General features: G+C 42.7%; 1 pseudogene; it reads left to right on the top strand.

The window, feature by feature from the left end:
- Positions 1 to 5,840: 5,840 nt before the first annotated feature.
- LOC143625375 (secreted RxLR effector protein 161 pseudogene) lies at positions 5,841 to 6,455 on the top strand (annotated as a pseudogene).
- Positions 6,456 to 9,641: the final 3,186 nt, after the last annotated feature.

Raw genomic sequence — 9,641 nt, 5'->3', positions numbered from 1 at the left:
CTCGTAATTGGGTGGAGACGTAGGGAGCTTCTCAAAATCACCAACCTCTTTTTCCTTGATAGGAGAAGAATCCGATAAATTGATCGGATCTTGAGTAGTGTGTAATGGCGAGGTTGGTGGAGTTGGAAGTTATGTAGCAGCCGAATCCTTTAAACCTGAAACTTTTCCAAAGTAAAACTCATTAAGTCACCGAGAAGCGATGAGTTCAAATATAATCACAAAGGTTCAAATCCTACCCTTAGAAGCATCTTGGGCGGAAAGCTCTCGAAGACGAGCCCCCAAGTCCGGGATTTTGGCTTTTTCTTGCTTCTTCCTTTTCTTCTTGGGCGCGACATCGGAAGGTTGCGTTTTCCGCTTGCCAGCAGCCTTCGAAGCGCCCACATCCGTAACTTGAGGTTCGCCCTCAACGGATTGAGAACCACCTTCCTCACCTGTAAACGGGTCGGTGATGGCCTTCGAATCTTGCTTGCGGGTCAAACCTACAGGCGAATGCGAAGGGTTAGTAGCACCACTCGATAACCCTCCTTCGCAGAGTGACGACTCTTCGCTAGACGAAAGAAGTGCTATCACTCCGCTTGAAGTAGCAGCAGTTATAGGTAGAGGTTGAAGAATACCTTCACACTTCATGACAAACTCCTCACCTTGGGCATACATTGCCTCAGAGACAGCAGGTTCCGGAGTAAGTTTGGTGGAAAAAACAAAGTTGCTCTGAGAGCGCTCCAAAAACGGTACGTCATGCTGGGCAATGGGGCGGCGTACCACCATACCTCCCATCTTGTCCATAAGAGTGGAAAATATCGTACCTTCACCTGCAATCGAAAAACGTTAAAGAAAGTAAACTCATAACCCGGAATATTACAAGTAAAAACTTACTCCCGTCGGTAGTCTCATAATAAGGTTCCAAAGTGGGAAATGGCCACAAACGGCTCATTTTTGCACAAACCATCGCCCCTTCGTGAATAGGACGCATGGGTGTCGGTGTCTGGTCAAGGTGCCAACCCACTTGTGACCCTCATATTCAATGACGGAATTTCGGGAGCCACGTCTTCCGGCTTACGTTGGGACATGGCAAACGGGATGACATCTTCCCGAATCCAAAAGAACTTGGATTTCCATCCGTGAATGCTACGGATCCATTCGAAACCGAATGGACCTTTTCCGGTAGTAGCGAAACCATACCACCCATCACGATATGTCATCTTGTAGAAGACGACAAACATGGCAACGGATGGGTCATAATTGTGAGATTGGCAACAGAATTCAAAGTGCCGAATTCTCAGCATCCCAAATGGCTGAATTTGGGATATGTGGAGCCCATAGTTTCTCAAAACAGACTGAACAAACTTCGTCACGGGTAACCGGAAGTTACCCGTAGTGATATGGTCCAGGTACACAGCCATCTTCTTCGACGGCGGCGCCGTCGCAATGGCCCCTTTTGCTGGACATTCGGCTTCCTCCGGTGGAAAACCATATACGTTTTTAACATCTTCGAAGTCCTTCTCTTTAATGTCGCACCCGACTTCATTAATAGCGGGGGGATTTTTCTTCTAGGCAGCCATTGGAATCAAGTATAAAAGACGGATATAAGAAAGCAGAGATCTCTGATATGATCGAAAGGAAAAATATGTAAGTAATAAGAATGGTTGGAGAAATCAACGCCTATTTATACTCATCGCAATTAATACGACCGTCTGACTGACAGAAGAAAGAGAAAAAGTGGACCACAGGATGACTGACACGTCAGGCGGGAGATTCGAAAAAGCGTTTACAGGCTGTCAAATAGGCGTTTAACACGTCTTGTCAGCCACCGCCTAAAATTATCTCTCCGCCACGTCACCGATACTATCTAATTTACACAAGTACAAAATTCAAAGAAAAGATATCTTACAAAGATATTACTAACATCAAGTTCTTTTCATTAATATTCAAAAAGGGTAATTACAAAATCATGAAAAGAAATTACGAGTTTGGTTATAACTCCTACATATATCCTATGGGTTAGGGGCTGACGCGTCTTCCGGAGCATTATGGACCACATCTTCAGACTCGTCACCATCAGATTCGTCTTCCTCAGACTCATCATCAGTATAAACCCGCAACTGCTTCACACCGTCCTCCGCCAAGGCAAATTCCGGGAGCATATGTTGCAGCGGGAAGATAAGGCCATCATACTCTTGGACCCGCATACTGAGTTCTTACTCCGGATCAAGACCATGTAGGGGGTGGCTCTCAATGACGAGACACTTCATCCTGTGCAACGAGGGGTTGGCGACGGCACAGGCTTCAACGAGGGGTTGGCGACGGCACAGGCTTCAACGAGGGGTTGCGGGCGTTTTGACGAGACACTTCATCCTGTGCCGTCGCCAACTCACCCCTCTTCCTTTGAGTTTCAGCTCGGGAAGCTTCAAGAGTGGCATTAGACCTTTCACAGGCCTCTTTCCAACTCTTGGCAGAAGCAACACTACGATCCTTTTCCAGTTTAAGAGCAGCCTCGGCGTCAACTTGTTTCCATTTAGCAGCGACCGCTGCTTTCCGCTGCTCTTCGGCTTCCTTTTCTGCAACCTTCACGGCCTCAGAAGCTACACCAAGATTTCCGCCCATTGTTCGCCACTCCCGTAAGATTTCTTGACTACAGACTAAGCTGTTAGTCAAGGAAATAGAAAAGTCAGTATGAAGTTACTGACGGGAGCGATTTCGTTGGTATGCCACTTCGGCAGGCGGCATACAGTGCTCAACAAAGTTCATGCAGGTCTTGGGATCTAAAACCCGCGACCCATTGACAATGTCCTAAGACGGGACAAACAAATCATAGTCGCCTCCCAACTGTACGTTCCTGAAATATTGGGAACTTGAAGTTTCGAGACGAACAGGAGTGGAGGAAGACTGTTGTGGAGCACCTTGTGAGGAACCTCCCCCAGCTTCATGGACAGAAGCTCCAAACAAAAGGTCATCTCCCTCGCCCATTGTAAAAGGAGAAGAAGTAGTATAATATTGAGGAGGAGGCCGCATCGGAGATTCATTAACCCTGAAGCCTTCAGCGGTAACTTCAGGGTTATCACGGTGAAAACCGGTAGCATCCCCACCCTGAAAAAGATAATCCATGGATCCGGTAGTCGCCGGCTGAATGTTAGACCCCTCCACGGTCGTTTGAATAGGAGGGGTAACAAGATTCTCCATCTCCTTCTCCGGAGGAGGCGACGGTTGTTTTTCAACATCCGGTATCGGCGTCGATAGCCTACCAAATGTACGACCTTTAGCAATGAACGGATCTGCATAACAAAATCCTAGTCAGATCTCATTATCATAAACAACAAAAGTTAACAAGGCAAAGAGCTCACCAGTCACCGTCCCCAGACGATCTGCAAGATTAGGAGGTAGTGGCTTCTTCGGACGATGTGTCCGGCGTTTTTTAGTTTTTGGCCCTTTCCCGGCATCCGCAGAACTGGCACCTGCGTCACTCGCCTGGGATACGCGAATAGACCTCTTCCGTTAAAGTTCTGCCAGCAAATGAGAGACAGATGAAATCTCAGGAGCATCATCCGAGCTTTCCCGCTCAAGGAAGGCGGAATCGTCACTTAGAGTGACGATTGTCCCGTCGGAGGTCAGCGCGTTAAGAGGCGGAGGGTTCAGGATACACGCACTTGTTTCGAAGATAGCCTCCGAGACAATTGGTTCAGCACGCACTTTGACCGGAAAAAGGAAATATTTAGCAGTCCTTTCAAGGACAGGCGTATCCTTCGCATCGCGGATGGTCTTACCTACGCAGCCCTTGCCATCATCTAAGGCGTTCAACATCGTTCCAAAACCTGAAAACAAACAAAAAACGTCAACAATAAAAACTCAGGAACAGAAAGGAAAAGGAAAAAAATAGTAAAACTCACAGCCGTCTAGCTCAATAAAAACAGGCTCCATGAAAGGAGACGGCCACAATCGACTCATACCCGCCCATACGAGGGCCTCCTCAGGAATTACCCGCATCGGCGTCAGCGAAGTAGTAAGCGTGCGAAACCAGTAGCACTTCTCATGGGCGGCCGGAGTGATTTCAGTAAGAACATCGTTGGGAGCACGACGGATCATGGTCTCAGGCACCACGTCCTCAGAGATCCAGAAGAATTTTTTCTTCCAATCCTTGGAAGTCTCTTCAGTAACATTGTTGATACCCCTATCAGGCAAACTATGGCAAGTGAACCATCCATTCCGGTTAGCCATCTTGTAAAAAACAACGAATCGGTCCAGCCGGGGTACTAGATCATGTGCCATACACACGAACTCGAAGTGTCGAATTTGCATGACGGCACGAGGGTGAAGTTGAGATAAATGGATCCCAAAGGCCTTAATTAACCGCAGAAAGAACTTTGTGATGGGAAGGCGAAAGTTCCCACGGTCAAAATAATCGGCGTATAGAGCCATCTTCCCAGGAGGTGGAAAGCAGGCTATAGAGCCGGCAGAAGGGAACTCTGGTCCCTATTCTAGTGGAATGCCATAAGTCGTAATAAGTTTTTGGTACTCCTCTTGGTCCCAGTAGACTTCTATCTCATCAATCTCAGATTGAGCAGTCGCCATTGCAAACACTCGGTGAAAATATTTGGATTAGTTCAAAGGAATCAAAGAAAGATCAAAGGGTTCAGAAAAGGAAAGCAACTTCGTATTTAGAATCCAAAGGCGATAAAACTTCAAAAAGAAGTTAAATCCCTCTGTTTATACCCACCGCAATTAATGCAATGGGATGCGAACAGTGGAGAGAGAAAAAACCATCCAGTAAATGATCGCCACGTCACGCGGGAAATTCGAAAAAGGGGAAAAGTTGTACAGTCGGGTACAGTAACAGCCGTAAAAAAACGTCCTGTCACCTGCACACGCGCCTGCGAGTGGTCAACTTGTCCTTTTTCATGATTATCCACAGCAACAAAAGATATTTCTCACCAACTTGCAAAGTCAAAAATCCCCAAATCCACATTAAGTCCAGAATTTCACCTGCATAAAATACTTCACACGGAAGAAACACTGGACTGGGGGGACTTATAGAGGTAGGGTACTAAAAAGACCCAAATACCCTTAAGTAACACCCGCGGGTCAACCAAAAGCACATCACAAGTCACCCGCGGGACATATGAACCGCCCGCATAAATCATCTGAGGAAGAAACACCCTCATGACACATGCGGAAGCATCCTGGCACCCTCAAAAGTCATCCGCAAGAAAGAATACTCTCTCGCGTAAATGACCACGAGGTAATGCCCCGGGACAGCTGTCAATAACTAATTACCTTCTAGAAGATTCGCCAAAATGTTTTCTTGGGAAATACGTGATCACTTGGCCAATCAACTGATGACACCTGGCAAGGTTGTTGTAACCGTGCACATGGCCAATATTACCCCCGTCAACCAATGTTAGAGAGACACGTGTCCAGGTTGTTATACATGCACATGCAACGTATAGGTTGAACCTACCATACGAGGACACGTGTCCAGACGGTTATGAAGGCATCTTCCAAAAGGACAGCTGGCCCAATCACTTCCCCACACCCTTCGGCTATAAATACCTTCTCAATCATCATGAGGTAGGCATTCACTCCCACCGCTATCTCTCAATTTACTTAAGTACTTTACTCTCGTCAGAACTGTACTTATTCTCACGTCGGAGGGTGGTTACGGGAAGACCCCCCCCCCCCCACCTTGTCCTTCCTGTAACGAGCTTACGGTGTCTGTTTTGCAGGTTCACGTCACTGGACTTTGGGCAATTGGGTTCATATTGTATTGACAGTTAACCGTATCCTACCCTGTTGACTCATCGGATCTAGGACCAATTAGTGGGGAGTAGATCCGTGTTTATTCAGTAAGTATGGTTTCTAGATTCATGCAAAATCCCACCAATATTCATATGGGTGCAGCTCGTCGGATTCTCAAGTATGTATCTGGTACAACTAACTTCGGCATATGGTACTCAAAGGCTGTTGATATCTCACTTGTTGGGTATAGTGATAGTGACTGGGCTAGTTGCATTGATGACAGAAAGAGTCTCTCAGCTTATACATTTTCACTTGGTAGTGGAGCCATCTCTTGGAGTTCAAAGAAGCAACCTACTATTGCATTATCAAGTACTGAAGCAGAGTATATAGCCGCAGCTGGAGCCACGTGTCAAGCAATTTGGTTGCGCCGTATTCTCAATGATATGGGCCTGATGCTGAAAGAGCCAACAGCTATTTATTGTGACAACAAGTCTACAATTAACTTATCAAAGAATCCTATACATCACAGTCGTTCGAAGCATATTGAATTAAGATATCATTTCATTCGTGAAATGGTTGAGAAGAAAGTGGTAACTTTGAAATTCTGTGGAACTCATGATCAAGTTGCTGATGTACTCACAAAATCCTTATCCAAAGAAAAGTTTGTGTATTTCAGGTGGTTGCTTGGTGTAGGACAGTTTGAGTCAAGAGAGGATAATGAAAAGTGACTCAAATTGTCACGTGACTCAAGTATGATGATTACTTCATGGAGCAGATAAGAATAAGGCTTTGCACATGTGTTTGTTTTAGTACTTTATTTCTGGTTGTTTGTTAAGATAATAACAGGTCAAGTGGTTTATCCACGTGCCCTATAAAATCGGTTGTTAGTTCATATCTTCTAGGGTTTTCTTTACTATTTAATGTTCAGTTTCTCTGCTCCATGTATTCATTGAAAAAGTTAGTAAAACTTACTTGAGTTTTCAGTTACTATTTGGTTGAGTGTTACCAAACTTCCAACAATTATTAAGTAATCCCTATGAACAATGTATGCCAAGCTAGCAACATCCCAGTAAGGAACTAAACAACATAAATGTAAAATTAGGTCTAGTATATATAGGTTAATAATTCAGCTTCCTAACTAGCCTTCGACAATCCAAAGGTTTGGCAAGAACCTAACCATCACCGGTTTTGAACTGTAAATTCAATGGTCGGAAATAACTCACAGGAGCAATGCATACAACATTAAACTCGATTAAAATATCTTTGGCAAACTTTCATGAGTCATAATAACCCAAAGAAAACAGTTTTTAAAACTTCAATTTCCAAGAAGTAGTTAAGAAACTGGGCGCAACAGAATCATCCTGATGCAACATGTCCATTCATGGCGCAATGGATTCATAGTGTTGCGATTCGGGCCCACTAAAAATAATTACTTTTAATAAAATGAAAGTATCGTGGAAGATTTTTATCGAAGGTCTGATCCATCAATAATATTTACACGTGTCCTCTTGTGATTGGTGAAACTTATGTCAAACAACTATTTTCGTAATCCAAAAGTTCAAGTTTATTTTATTCAGTAACTCGGAAAAAATGGGTATATGTATACGTGATTTGCCCAAATACATTTAGGTCACATTTTCTTTCTACATTATGAGATTCTTCATTAAAAAAACACATGCATGCCAAACCATTGATATGCTACTTCAATTATCACCCTCTTCATCAAAACGGCACAAGTGAAGAAATTTTATCCATGGATCCTAGCGTAGATAATAACCGGTAATAAAAAATCTTCATCTTCATCACCATAATATTGTCACTCCACGAACGCACACCCTTGCATGCTTTGTTGTTTTGTTTTCGTTCATTTAAAACGAGGAGTGAACTAATAATGACCGTTTTAGGTTGTTGCATGTGGCATTGTATGCAATCTTTGTTGGGATTGTGGGAATCTTGATGCAATCAATTATTCAACTTAGTGAATCTAACACTAGAAACAAGATACTTATCGGCCCTTCCTTAGCAGCTTTAGTTACAAACTTCGTTGCATCACTATGGGTGTTCTCTCCGACCAGTGATATACAACACATACGACAAAAAGCTATGATTTCCAATATCGTTTTTGAGTTTACAGGGATCTTGTCACCTTATCTATTACGTCCTGCTTGCAGTGCACGCATATAATGTATATATGTGTGAACCCTCAGGTGGGCAAAAGCGAAATTGCACTAATTTTGACGTTATTTTACCAATATCGTGAAAATAACGTTAAAAGTGGCGGAAGGTTAATCAGGCATCATGTGGTGGCGTTGATAGCCGAAAGACAAGGGTACATGCACCAATCGGTCGGTGTCCCGATGGTTGAGTGTTATGTGTCTTATGTCCAAGGCTTGATGCAAAACTACTATCGAGCCGAGGGTCTCACCGGAAGCAGCCTCTCTATCCCTATGGGGTAGAGGTAAGGCTGTTTACATCTTACCCTCCTCAGACCCTACTATAGCTTTGCTATTGGTGGGATATACTGAGTACGATGATATTGTCACCTTATCTAGCTTTTATGTGCTCCTGCCTCAATGGATCACTTGGCATGGTCTCGCTATCTTGAGCATGGTTTTGATATTTGTCAAATGCTATTTCGGTTACACTGATGTGAAATCGGTCGGTCCTAAAAAAATAACATAAAATAATCTAAAACAAACAAAATGATTTACGACGCTTCACTTTATTAATTCACATGGCTACCGAATATCCACTTTACCCCCCTCTCAAAATGATAGATTATACAAGCACATCTCTGAACTATTTACAAATATACCGTTTTTACTTTTAGTTACCATTATTTCCATGGACGGATCTAGAGTCTAAACGAGTGGTTCCCGGGAACCACCCGAGTTTCGAAATAATAGTGTATTGATATGTAGAAAATATTAGAGGAAACACCTTGTAAATTAGAAAGTAACCACTCTGTGTACAATACAAGGATTGGACTAGATGGCAAGTTGTTGGTTTTGTAAGCGTAAGGTCATGGGTTCAATTCCCTGCAGCAAGCAATTTTTTAAATCTTTTTTTAAGTCAGCCTTATATCAATTTAGGATTTTATAAAACACACACCTATACAGTGACTGTCTCTGTCCCTTCCTCATACTCACCCTTGTTACTCTTTCTAGAATCCTCCCACTGTAAAGTTAAATTTAGATTTATTTGTTAAATATTTAATTGTTCTTGATGTTGTTAATTATTAGGTTATTTGTTAAGTTTTAGTTTTTAATTTGTTAGTTTGGTAGTTTTTGTTAGTTTTAATTTGTTTGGCTGTTAGTTTTTAATTTGTTAGTTTGTAATGAACTCTGTCTAAACCATCGGACCGACCCGAACCTTGAACCAACTTGGAATTTTTTATATCCGATTCTATGAAATTGAAGCATATAAAGTAGTGCACCACCTGAAAAAAATTCCTGGATCCGCCACTGATTATTTCAGTGATTGAAATATTATTACTCATTGACATGTAAATAAAAACAAAGGTCGGAAAGCTATGATTTTCAATATCATTTTTGAGTTTACAGGGATCTTGTCTCCTTTTCTAGCTTTTTATGTGCTCCTACCTCAACGGATCACTTGGCATGGATTTGCTATCTTGGGCATGGCTTTTATATTTGTCAAATGTTACAATATGCTACGATTCGTGTTCACTAGGGTTTATCAAAAAATCACTATGGTGGTTAAGTTCATGACTAATAAGTTCTCACTTTTAATCTTGAGATGTGAGTCGTCGACGGATGTTAGTGTCTAGCTTAGAAATGTGTATCATTAGTCTTGTAATATATAAGCATTTTGCACTCTAAAAGATCTTTGGATTTTGAATATGCCTAGTGGTCCAAGACATGTAATTTCTTAATAATTTAGCATGAACATTT

Source organism: Bidens hawaiensis, unplaced genomic scaffold (assembly GCF_021521415.1).
Source record: "Bidens hawaiensis isolate Kalapana, Puna unplaced genomic scaffold, B.hawaiensis_p1.1 tig00004105_1, whole genome shotgun sequence".
Classification (NCBI taxonomy): domain Eukaryota; kingdom Viridiplantae; phylum Streptophyta; class Magnoliopsida; order Asterales; family Asteraceae; genus Bidens; species Bidens hawaiensis.
This window is presented reverse-complemented; position numbering and strand designations above follow the sequence as displayed.